This window comes from Lagopus muta, chromosome 4 (genome assembly GCF_023343835.1).
Source record: "Lagopus muta isolate bLagMut1 chromosome 4, bLagMut1 primary, whole genome shotgun sequence".
In the NCBI taxonomy this organism is placed as follows: Eukaryota; Metazoa; Chordata; class Aves; order Galliformes; family Phasianidae; genus Lagopus; species Lagopus muta.
Genome location: NC_064436.1, coordinates 12,447,333 through 12,460,402, shown reverse-complemented (window position 1 = coordinate 12,460,402; position 13,070 = coordinate 12,447,333). Strand labels below are relative to the sequence as shown.

The window sequence follows — 13,070 nt, the reverse complement described above, 5'->3', positions numbered from 1 at the left end:
ATAGAATTCCTAAAAATTGAAGGTAACTTATTGGTCTGTATAAATGTGATTAAAAGGAATTTTCCATGCAAACATATGAAAGTAATAGGAAGAAAAGGGAGTAAGTGCAACTATTCACAGTGAAAATGAGACAAAACCACAAGGATTTGATAAGTTGTTATCTGGTAATTGCGTACATCATTTTGAAAAGCTCTTGTGAGATATTGCATAAAAAGCTGCTTAGATCAGATAAGAATTTATTTTCAGAGCTTGCTCTTGCTTTGCCTTTTATATAATGCACTGCCCATGGAGAGCATTATTGACTTTTGTTTACCTTGCTAATTAAAAAAGTAACATCTGGAAAAGTTTTGTTTTGACTCCTTGTTTCTGCACTGGAAAATCTGAGGCTTAGCCAGCTAAACTGAGCTAACTATATCTAGCTTTACCAAAGTTATTCTATTTCTCCATCTGCTCTTACTTACAGCACTTTTATATAAAATACAATGAATTTCATTAGAATGTTTTCTTAAGATGGAAACTAACTGAAGGACTTTCAAGTAGCAAAAGATAAAAATGTGATTTAAATTCATCTAGTTGAGCGGACAAGCACAGATAAAAGCACAGTAAACAGGAGATTAATAGCCTTGGCGCAGGAAGCAGATCAGCTTGGTCTGCTGCCCTGGCAGCCCTTCTCCTAGGTCTTTGCAATGAGTAACTTGAGTTCAGATACTGTTAGAATGTTTCAGGTGAGGAGAGTTACTGGAAACAGTCAAAGGCTAAGATTTCAAAGAATCATGGCCTCTGATCAGAAAAATCTTAGAGTTGTGGATAAATGTCCATTAACAAAAATGAACTGTTACACTTTTACTCCCTATTTAGCAAAGCATTTGCTTGTTTTTCTAGATTGAAGAATGTGTTTAAATGCTGCACTAGGGAAAACATATAATCTGATGATAGCACTTTTCTTGCTTTGCTTGTGGCATCAGGATACACCTCCGTAGACTTTCTGAGAATTTCAACTCAGAAAATCTATTTTTGTGGGGACCTGAAATACTGTTCCACTTTGCTCTGTACTTCTAACAGTTTGTTTTGTGGTGGGGAATGTTTTGCTTACTTCAGCGTACTTTTAAGTGCTTTGTGGCCTGATGTAAACTGAGTATTTAGAAGGCAGTTCGGAGCTTTCATGATTACACAGTGGTTGAATTGCTATCCAGTGTGAAAGTTCATGTCTTTATGTTGTTTAATGTTTGTCTCTATATTTGTCCCCCCCCCTTTCACATGTATTCTCTTTTTGATTTTCTGTATTTCATCTTTTTCTTTTTTTCTCCTTTAGGAAGCTTTTCTAATTACAGTGAATATTCAACGTTTTTTTTTTCTCTGGCTTCTGGTAATCCTAACAAATGCATCAAAATACTTTTACTTCCAGTACTCTCTTATTACTAAAATCCTCTTCTCTTTCTCTTGTTTCTATGCTCTTGAATTTTGATTCCGTTGTCTTTTCTCTGTCCCCTATTTTATCATTTGATCTTTATTTTCCTCCACTTTTTGTCTTTCTGAATTTCCTTTTAATTGTTCCCACAGATGATTTTGTCTTCTTTCTCTGAAGTATTTCTGTTTGATTTCCCTTTTTCTGATTCATTGAAGCCTGAAAAAGATTTGTTTTTCTTTTTTTCTTCTTAGGTTCAGTAATCCTTCTCCCCTCTCAGAACTGTGGAGGAGCAAGGTGGAGCCTTGTACTTCTGAGAAAGGATATAAAGCTGCTGGCGTTTGCCCATCACAAGGAACAAGGACCTGCTCACAGGAAAAAAAAAAAAAAAAAGAAAAAAAAAGCAAAATGAAGAATCTCAGAGGAGCTGAAAACTGACTTTCTCTGAGGTGGAAAAAAAAATAGTAGTTTACACCATTTCAACAGATCCCAATTGCTCCAAGGTAAGCCTTGTTTACTGATAATGTAAGTGGCTTGGTGTGTCTACAACTGTGAAATTTAGAGCTGTTTACCAGGAGAAAGTGAAGTTTTAAAAGTAACATGCCTGCCTAGAAAGTGTACTGTGACATGCAGGGAGCTTGACTCCAGTCTGATACATTTTCATGCTTTCCCTGCAAATCGAAGCGCGTGGTCATTAACGCAGTAAATCACGGTAATGTGTTATGATCTGATCTGGCATTTATAAAGAAATAGAGTGTCTAGCCCTGGCTGCCTCTCCTACAGGTCATTTGTCCTAGTGGTAAAGAGAGTGGTTGTTCCCAAGAGAAGGGAAAGCTGCCCATTATGTCAGCTCACACCCTGGAAAAGGCTACTGATTTCAGTGCATCTGTTTGTGATGTGCCCTCTAAACGGGGTCAGTGTTATAACGGGTAGGAGAGAGCAGTTTCAGCCATGAGTGAGCACTCAGATAAATGGTGTAACTAACTCTTCAGAGATGAATATAAAACGTACACAAGATGGCTTCTTTTGTATTCGCTTTAAAAAAAAAAAGAAAACAATCGTATATAATGATTTTTTTTCAATCATTGATTTATATGCCACACAGATGAAAAGCAATATTCCTATGATGCCTTTATCAGTATTCTGACAAGGACTGCTTTCAAGTTAAAGACTGATAAAGAATGCCAACTTTTGACATTATTAGAACAGCCCTATCAGCTTTAATTCTCTTTTGTTTTCCTGTTGCCAAGGAAAGGCCGTTAGAGAGGAAATTATGATCTCAAATCGGTTAATCGAGTGACATGCACTTTTTTCCATAAATTGCCATGGCTGATCTTTAAAGCAGTATACAATCTCATTGCCAAGCAGGCTACAGAATATAGTAGAATTTGCAAATATCATATGTCATCAGTCTTTAGGCCAGTAATTCTCAAAGCAAGGTGAGCTGTCCACAATGTCACATTGCGGAATTAAATGCACAAACTCGTTTGTCTTGTTTGCCTGTACTTTCGTATGCAGTTTTCTGAGCATGCTAGAGACCGCTAGAGTGTGCTCAATTATAAGCCTGGTAGGAAGCGCACACAGTGGAGCATGGGGAGTGCTCAGGGTTGCTGGAAGTTTATTCTTTCCAGTAAATTAGGGAGCTTGTGCTCTTGTCATTGTAGATCAAAGTTAATTGACCTCATACCATTAGCATCAGCATACTTAAGGCACGGAGTTTACGCAAAGAGCCAGAGAATTTAAAACCGTAAAGTTTCATTTTTACTAGTCTGTCTGTGCACATAAATTTTGGCTTTGGGTGAGTAGTGTTTGTGCAGGCTCAGAAGATTTTATGTGAAAGTTAGTCGTGCACAGGCTCCAGTATATTCTGTTTCAAAGCAGTGTTTGCTTTTCTTCCTCTTTCTTCCATTTTTCTGATTTTCTTCTTTCTACGAATTTACTAGTAGGATGAATGATCACCCACAGCATTTTCTATAAAACATAATTGACAGCTAATAATACTCTGCACCTCTTTAGCCTGGCATAGTTGATGTTTTCAAAGCCTTTACAAACATTAGCTGAATCAAGTGTCACCCAATCAAGTAGGCTGGTATTATTCATGTATTTTGGCAGTTAAACTAGAAAACAAAATCAGTTTCCTTACGACCACAAGATGTTTGTGTGAAAGCTAAGAAGAGAACATGCATCTTCTGACATCTATTGCTATGCTCAACCATAGAAAGATTTTTTTTTTCCATATACGAATATGATTATCATTGTGATTGAAGGATTGTGATTAACATTCTTTTGGGAATAGCTAATATGACTTCTTTATTTCTATACCAGAAGCTTTCAAGTATAATATATCATCCTGAGTACGTTATAATAGGACTGACACAAACAGAGAGTACGCTAAAAAATTCTTCTCTGAAGCTCAGCTGGATGTTAGCACAAATGTATAAGGAAATATGTGAACTGAAAGAGAGAAACAAAGAATGGTAGAGAAAGGTGAGGAGATGCTGACAGAACCAGCATAAAATACAGAGAATGATAGGAAAAAATAGGAAGAAAGAGGAGACAGATTGGATTTATGCATATCCAGGATTAAGATGTGCAGAGGTACTATGCACAATGTAATAATTAGACAATATTTAGTAAAATAAATGTACAGTATCTGGAATCACAAAAGTTTGGAGTAAAAATACAGAAGGTGTTTCCTGTCGCAGTATGCATGGACTCTGTTCTCACTTCTGCCTATTTTAAAATCATAATGGTAAGAGAATTGAAATATTCTGAATGTTCCACTGTTGTGATATGATAGTGCCATGTACTGGTGCTTATTAAATCACATCAAATCCTGTATCTGCGTGTTACTGGTGAATAGAAAAATATTCGGAGAGAAATTCTTAATTTACTGGTGAATACTAGCATTTCTGTAGAAGGACAGAGATCCAGAAAAAAAAAAATACCATTCAGAGAGTTATTGTAAACATAATCACCTTTTTCTTTTTCTTTTTCTTTTTCTTTTTCTTTTTCTTTTTCTTTTTCTTTTTCTTTTTCTTTTTCTTTTTCTTTTTCTTTTTCTTTTTCTTTTTCTTTTTCTTTTTCTTTTTCTTTTTCTTTTTCAAATCATAGCATATATTTGCAGTTTCCTCTTCCAAGGCTTTGGTATTACAGAATAACTGCTGGTGTTTAGTCACTTTCTGCACCAGTGATTCCATCTGCTGGGATTCAATTGATTTTTCACATCTCAGCATAAGAAGGCCCGGGCTTTGCCCTCTTGCCTGTAAGTGTGTGTGGTGGCAACTGCAGTAGGGGATGTCAAAGCAAGGGCTTTTAGGACAAGAGGAACAAGGGTGGAAAATGCCACAAAGAGCTTCTAGGTTTTGCAAAAACTGCAGGTATTTTCTTGTTTCAGAAGCTCAAAATGTGGATTTCACACGTTAAGAGGATTTTTTCTTCTTACTAATGCTTAAAAAAAATGCATTAGTGTTCCTTAGATTGAAGAAAAATTTCTTCCCTTGTACAGTTGGATTATATCCTCAAGACTTTAAGCATTACATCAATTGATATTATTTTCTTATCTTATTGAAATATACTCCTGGGAAGACCAGAAGTTTAGTCATTTAGTCATGGATGTGGGAGCAAAGGGGTTGATGCTATGTTGACTGAGATTTGTCTTTCTTAATGCATAGTGCCATCAGGCACTATTGGTATTAACTGCATTTAATTGCTGTCAGAAATGTTAAAATTTTCGAATAGGCTGTGAAGAATAATAATTGGTTCTTCCTGGGTGCTGTTGCTCTCTTTTGCACTTCTCTGATTTTATGGTTTCCCTATACATATGTCTGTGTGTGTGTGTGTGCTTTTTAACCAAAAAAACAGAGAACCAGCAAAAGATGATTTATGTGTAGATTCACTGAGCAGGAAGATCTAAAGGGGCTGGACATAAAAACAGCAACAACAGCCTGGTACTAGTAGGCTAACAAATTTGAATACGGAGGAGGCATGTAGTAACTTGGAATCCAAGTTGTATCAACAAGCAACATGGCACTGGTAGGGATGAATGTAAATCTCCTAAGAAGGAGAGACATCATCAAGTGTACGTTGAAAGAGAGAGTGTAGTCCATAGGGAATAGGTTAGAAGGAAGAAGTATGCTGTGGAAATAGAGAACTGAAGAAAGAGTGGCCGAAAGCTGTGCTAAACTTGATTTTTCCGTTTGCTTGTATACAGAGTTTTTTAGCTTCACAAACAGAAATTGGACGGGGGCGGCAAAGTTCTGCTCAGTCTTTTCTGAGGAGCGCATACACATTAAGCAGAGGGAGGTGTGATGGCATTGCAAAGCAGCTGAACAGGCAAACCCACCCCATAAGTACTGAGAAGTGCTCCAATAGGAGGTGTAATGCCAGTACTTCCTTGCGCTTTCTCCCTACTCCAAAATCTAAGCTGACGGATAGTAATTAACCCCTGAGGGGGCTTGTTTAATTTGCTAGTGGAATTTCAAAAAAAACGCTGACCCATAAGCTCTCTGGCTCATCATTTAGAGATTCCTCTGCAGTATGGCTTTCGTTTGTTCTCATCCCTGAGAGCAGTAACCTGCTTGAAACTAAGCTAATTTTGTTTGAGCAGGATGCTTATTTGCACTTGCAACTGGGAGGAGCCTAAATAGTTTGGCTGCTAGCAACAGATGTGGAATAAATTGGACTTTGTGTGGACTGGACTCTCAGCCATAGCCAAGAAGAACACTGTTCAGGAAAAAGGGGCAAGAATTGTGTATGTAGAACTTCTACCTCTCTTACTGTCTCATTTGGAAGATATTTCACAATATTAGGAGAAAGTTACAGAATGACAAAAAGAAAAAGCATAGAAGAGATAGTAAATGGTCTCAGAGTTAACCAAGGTGAATTTACTGCCACAGGATTTATTTCAGTCTCAGTGTTGCTCAGAAAATTAGTGGTCATCTGACTTCAATCTGTCTAACTCTTAGTTGTCTATGAAGGAAGAATAATAATAATGTTGTTTCAGCTGGTGGAGGCTTTGTATGTGAAAATACATACAATCTCACTGTAAAACACTGCAGACCTGAAGACATAAAAATCAGTAATTTTACTCCCAGTTCAGGAATGGAGAGCATGTGAATATAAGGTTTGGAATGATCCATTCAGTGAATAGCATTTAATATGTAAACATTTGCTAAATGAGGCAATGATTTTATGGGGAAAAGAGAGATTATCACAACATTTAGGATTGTAGCAAACTGCCATTTCATGGAGAAAATGAAGTTTTCTCCATGAAGTTGTGTTTCCTTTGTCTTACTGCGGATTTGTGACTGAATGGTTTAGCAATTTTTTTGTACTTCAAGATTTAGTATTGCATATATATATTTAATTACATATTATGCACACAGAGAGAAAGAGATGGGAAGTTTTACTATATATATATGTATGTACACATTTTTATGACATATTTTGCACGTTTTATGTGCATATGTGTAGTGCTCAGTGTGGAGTGTCAGCATGCGACAGCACTGTTGCACCCACCAAGAAGCAGATAGCAGGATTCACTCAAGCTGTAGTCAGGCTTTGCTCAAAGTTTCCCTGGGCTCGATGCAGAATTGTTTGAGCGATGCCTGGGGGTGCCAGATGGTGCACTTCTGGTGCCGGGTGCTATGGATGCCCACAGGGGCTTTTCGAGTATGGCCATGGATGTGGCCAGAGGTAACTGCTATTGCAATTACTCTAAGAAGCAAGCTTTATAAATGCCAGTAAAAGGATTCATTTAAAATTTCAGTCTGTGTCTCTTATGCTATGGTTATTCAAGTTAGCATACTGTAATTCTATTTGAGGGAGTGCATTGAAGTTAATAGGCTGCAGGCTCTGATATAAATTGAACATGGATTTTTTTCACTGATAATATAAAACATTACTTCTTACAACTTATACAACAATATGTTTGTGTTTGCTTCATGTACTGCTGGGCGTGTACCTCATGCTGGCTGCATGGCTCTAAGTTCAATTGAAGATGTGACTCTTCAGCAGTTCAGTGGCTTGCTTCTGTGATATCAGGGCTTCTGCTTTGTTTCTTCTCTCTGCAGTATAGTGTAGCTTCTGCGGCTCATCTAGAAGGAACAGTGGATTGAAGGGAACTAAAGCTGTAAAATGTGCACTGTAAATGCTGTTACTCGCAGTGCTTCTCATAATGTTAATGTTTTTCTTTAGCTTTTTTACACCAAGAGCGAGCTTTTGACATGAGCGTGCAAATATAGTTATTCCGGTACATCTGCAGTTCATCCTTTTCTTAGCTCCCGCTTCTCTGAGGTTTATATAAAATTTGTCTGTTTCTTCCCTTTTATTTGTCTGACTTCAGTCAGAAAAAAATAACAATCCAATTTTCTTCCTTTAAATACTGTAAATCAAACAGTCAACACATCCAAAACATATCAGTTCTTTGAATCTTTCTGGAAGACTCCCTGCTGTGCTCTCTGAATTTTTAAGCTTTTCAGCATTGTGTATGACAGCAATTTTTCTTGCAATGGACACACGAAACACAGTCTGTCAGCTTCTCTCAACTCCATCTCTCAGAGAGGACCTGAGCATTGCTGTGTCAATGGATGTTTGATAGCTGCAAGCATTCAGGTCTTACTCAACGAGTCCTTTACGCACGCTTCTTGCAAAAGAAGAATAAGCACACGTTCCAGTGTTCCCCTGGTTAATTTTTGCCATGCTCAACTTTGTTTGCAGGCTGGAGCCACCGGAGCGGTGTGGCGCTGTGTGCCACTATTGCTCCGTGTGCTCCCTCTAGCGATCCAAGCGTTTAAAACCTTCTTTCTGAGAGGAGAGAGCTGGAATTTCCCAGATGGCTCACAAGGCGTTTAATGAAGTGTGTAGTACAACCATTTCATTACAACATATTGTGTGCCTTTGCCTTTAATAACTGCATTCTTCATCTGAGAAGTCTCTGTAGCTTTCAGAAATGAATTACAGTACTATTATTTTTCTCAAAATATATTTTTCCACGACAAGAATAGCACTTTGCTAAACTATTGTATTTATTAGCAACCTGTTACCCTCTGACACTACTGTCATTTTCATCAGCCTTGATAAAGTGAGTATCATTTAAAATCTCCTTAAAAATTATTAAACCATCTTTATTTTATTGGTTTCTTTTCTTTCGTTTTCTTCTTTTATATTTATACATATAAACTGTGCATGAAACAAGAAAGTAAGAAACTGTGAAAGATTAGCGCTTCGATTCTGATTTGGTGGCAGACAGAAAAATCCAAGTAATCACCTGGGGGTGAAATAATTTCCTGTGGTTGGACAGTAATTGTGTTGTCCTAATGAAAACCAGACTCATTTTGAAGATGTTCTCCATCTTCAAGCTCAAGTATGAAGATCGGCGCTATTCCCATGCGGCTGCTGCAGCAGAGTTGTCCTTTTTTCCTGACAGTTTGAAGGCATTGATTTTGTGAAAATAGAAGCCCATACATGATTTCTTGCTTTTTGCCTCTTCTTAGCTTCTACATGTGCTTACTTTCTTTGTCATGGGTGTTCAATCCGTCTCCTCTAGTTTGTGTTGCTATGAAAAGCATCCGTTGTGGAATGCAAATGAGCTAGAAGGGTTGTAAGTGAAATAATTTCATTTCTCATGGATTTTTTTTCATAAATCTATTGAAGAAAATATGGTTTGTAAAAACTGTTATGTTATTTCCCATTTCAGAATTTTGTCCATGGAGCATCACTGAACTGTTTTTCATGTTCAGTTTTTGACAGATAAGTGAGAGAGGAACCTCTTTTGCAAGTACAGATGCAGCTGAGCTTCCCCTGTTTGTAGTGTGAAAGTTACCCTATTCATTAAAGCCTAATTCTGCCTTCTTTGGGCAAACACTAGTTTCCCACAGACTTGATCTAATGCCGAGCCTGACTGCAGCAGCCTCCAGTTGAGAGCCAGTGTCAACACTTCAGTAAGTGACTGTTTGGACACACAGTACAGTGTCAAATAACATCCAGTTCTGGTGCCAGTTGGGCATTTCTCACATTGCTACGTGTAGGACTTGGTCCTAAATTTTCAGCATCCCAGACAATTAAAGAAAGTATACCAGGGGCAACTGAGAGCTGCTTATGCTCAGTTCTGCTCTGTGTGCGCAGTAACTCTGTTAGGTTCAAGGAATATTCAGTCCAATCTGTGTGTGTGAGATTAGTACACCACAAGTTTAGTAGCCTGTGGTACTAATAGGAATGGGAGGGTGGTTGGACTAGATGATCTTGCAGGTCGTTTCCAACCTTGCGATTCTGTGATTCTGTAATTAATCTCTGCATGCACAGTGAATCTTACTGACCCAGAAACACAAAGTGATTTGCAATTATTTTATTAGCAACCAGCAATTCTACACTGAAACCAACCTGTAGTGTAAACGGTCTGCAATTAACCTGACAACAAACTTTGTCCATTGCCTTTCTATATCAATATCTCCATGCTTTCTGCTAAACTCTGATTTATTTTGTTACTGTCGTTGAGGGGGGGGGAATAAATTATAGAACTTACTATTGTGAAGAACAAAGGAATTAGGACAAGCAAAAGACAGTCAGTGACAAGGCTCCTTATCTTCCTAATCTCAGAGCCATTAATTAGCAAATGCCCAACTCTAAGAAAATTAGGTAGATTGGCTTCCCTGTTCCGGCTGGAGACTGGGGACAATGGAGGACTGAAACCAGGAAGGATTCCAGGTCTCCAGATGAGCCTGCTGAGTGGATTGCTCGCAGCAGGTAGATATGAGTATCTCAAAAGGAATATGCAGAAATTGCGTCAATGTTCCCTTCTCATGGCAGTGATAGGAGCAACAAAGCTGAAAGCAACTTCAGTAAACTTTTAAGAAGGGTGACAGTGTAGATGAGATCTGAATACCATAAGCTTTTCTAACACTTGGCTGCTTCATTTAAAAATAAAAATTAAAATTTAAAAAAAAAAAAAAAAAAAGGGAAGGGGAAAGGGAAAGGGAAAGGGAAAGGAATAAAATTGGCCCAGCAAACACGAAAACTGTCCTCCAGAAACCCGTGTGAAGTTTGTGGAACTCATTTCTAAGGTGGTGCAGGGCAACCCTGATTTAAAGGAAGGAAGAGCCAGAAGGGATTTAAGCATCTCTTTTATTTTAATCGCAGCACAGGTATTTAAACCTGCTCAACCACCCACACACCAGTGGGATTTTACCTTTGTTTTTCTTGCCTCTACATTAAACTGACAAATAGCTACTTTGTCCACCCTGCTGTTTGATCAGAGCTTGATATCTTTCACTTTGTTCTTAGTATCATGACTGCTTTGATAAAAGTGGTTAGCACTCCCCAACAAATTTTAAAGTAACTCATGCTGAACCTGCTCTCATATGTAAGCCAAGTCCAGAAAAGTGCTTCTGGAAGCTGGATTTGTTGAGAATGTAAACCCAGAACTTCCACAAATTTAAAGCAGTTTTTGTACAAATGTAATCTTGCCTCCTCTAGGACTCAGAAATCAACAAGAACTAATGCAACTCAAGTATTGATCTTAAGAATTTCATCAGTCAAGTGATGCTCCAAAGCAAAGGAGCAGCTCAAATACGATTTTAGCACCTCTGCCTTTCAGAACTCAGTTGGATGTAATGTCTACATCAAGGAGCTGGCAGAATGAAGCTAACTGGTGAGAAAAGAAACCACTCCTTCTGGAGAAGCTTCTAAATACCAGTTGTCTAAATCTATTGATAAGCATGGATGCATTATTAATGAGGCCTGCAGCCTGCCTAGTGCAGCTCAGATGGTTCAAGCGTTTAGTAGGAAGTATTTCTGTGAAGTGCTGCATGGAATAATGACAGTGTTTGTCTTAAATCGAACAAATGACTGTAGCAAGCTCTGGGGAGCCTCAGAGCAAGCAGATGTTTTCCAAGTGAAAGGCAGTGGGGTACCACCTGGTGTAGGCAGGCAGGAACAGTCCACTAAATATTGACTTGTTAATTATTCAAGACAGCAGGAACCCCTAGTTCTTCAAGCATGGCACTGTCCCTTCATCACGGGGCTTTTCATCACCCGAATGAGGTACTTGAAGAATCAGACACTAGAATGTCTTGCAGACATTCCCCAAAAACTAGGACTGAAGCTGCTTTAATTTTACTAAGTAGTACACAAAATCAAGAAAATTTGAAAAAGCCAGGATCAGTGTATTAGCTGAATGTTGCTCTTTGTGACACATTGCTGTGGAGTGACTTTGTGGTCTGTACAGTTAGTGGGGTGGAATGCATGTCTTTTATAACATATCTCTTGCTAAAAGTAGTTGACATTCCAGTCTATTACAGACATGTTAATAGATTTTCTCTTTTTATTTTTATTTTACAAAAAGAAAAAGAGTTCTGTGAAAGTCTGCAAGAGATTACCTCACTAATAAAAATCTTAGTTTGGAGAATAGTGTGTACCTGGGACATCTCCTCTTCCCCAATCTCCACCTTCATCATGAAGTCAGCATTTCAGAATGAATTCTCTTCCACTGAAGCAATTAAAATTGAATAACCAATGCAAAGCCCTTCAGAAGTCAGCAAAACTATGCAGACTTTATTGACTCCCAACAGAAGCAGTTTGCCTTGCTTGGACACTACAGATTTATGATCAAATGCAGGAGCTGCTGTATTAGCCGTGTCTATCGTAATGATTCTTGCTGTTACTTCTCTTTCAAGATGTGACTGTATGGCAACTTTTCCACTTGTTTCAAATTTTTTTTTCTTTATTTTTCTTCCTCAAACACATAATTTCTCATTTGTTTTCAAATGGTTAAGTAATGTTCTGTTTAGGTGCTTTTTTTGGTTTGGTTGTTTTTTTTGCATGATTTTCCCAGCTGTCTGTTGAGATAAAAATCATACCTGAATTATTTGCAAACTTCTTAGCGTGTTTTGTTGCCCCTAATCAAGCTGACAAGGACATCACTTTGTGAGCAGTTTTAATAACTCCAAGTGTAGCTTAATAGACTTCTTGTAAAACAAGTGATTCTCTGAAATGAGGATCACAATCATTATACACCCACAGGCCAGGGGACTCTTGTGGTTGTGACATAAAAGTCAAGGAGAGAGGGGGAGTTCATTAGTGCTGCTTTGAAGAGGGTGCTACTTCAGTGCTGCGGTGTGTGAAAGCATCTGTGACTTGCCAGTACTGACCACCACACTTTATTTTTGGAGCTGTGTGTGACTGCCTGCTGCACTGTTGCTTCTGCTTACGACCTCCCAAGTTTTTTTTTTCACTTTAACAACCTCAAGCATGCGGTTCATGAGACATCTTCTGCATGCCCTAGCAGACGTGGTCTGACATATTTCTTGCAAATTTTGACACACTGTGAAAGTAAAAGCTGACTTAGATCTGGCACAGCTGGGTCATTTCTATTCATTGGCAGTGTTTAGATTTGTAAGGGCTTAAAAAGCGAACTGAGCTGTCTTCTCCCAGGTGTTGTGTATTATTTCTTGAGGAAGCCAATAGGATAGGAATTTTCTTCTAATTTTTCTTCAGAATGGAGTCTGTGGGATTTATTTGAAGTGGAATTAAGGTTAAGAAAACAGCTCTGACACTCAGGCAAATATTACACTTTTGGCTCCCTCATCCTTTCAAAAGAAGGTGTGTTTTTTCAAGTTTGATTTCTTAGGTGGCAACTGCTGCTTATAATTGCTAATGTTAAAATTGT

General features: G+C 38.2%; 1 protein-coding gene across 11 annotated transcripts in view; it reads left to right on the top strand.

Annotated features, from left to right (window-relative positions):
- TTC29 (tetratricopeptide repeat domain 29) overlaps window positions 1–13,070 on the top strand; it is a 365,054-nt gene that overhangs the window by 174,863 nt on the left and 177,121 nt on the right. For 10 of the 11 annotated variants that reach the window (XM_048942642.1, XM_048942641.1, XM_048942640.1 and 7 more), the window contains one exon: window positions 1,660–1,908. The gene's annotated coding sequence lies outside the window, so the exon portion shown is untranslated. Of the gene's footprint in view, window positions 1–1,050; window positions 1,074–1,659; window positions 1,909–13,070 lie in introns of those variants that run through there. The other variant, XM_048942651.1, reaches the window with a different exon arrangement.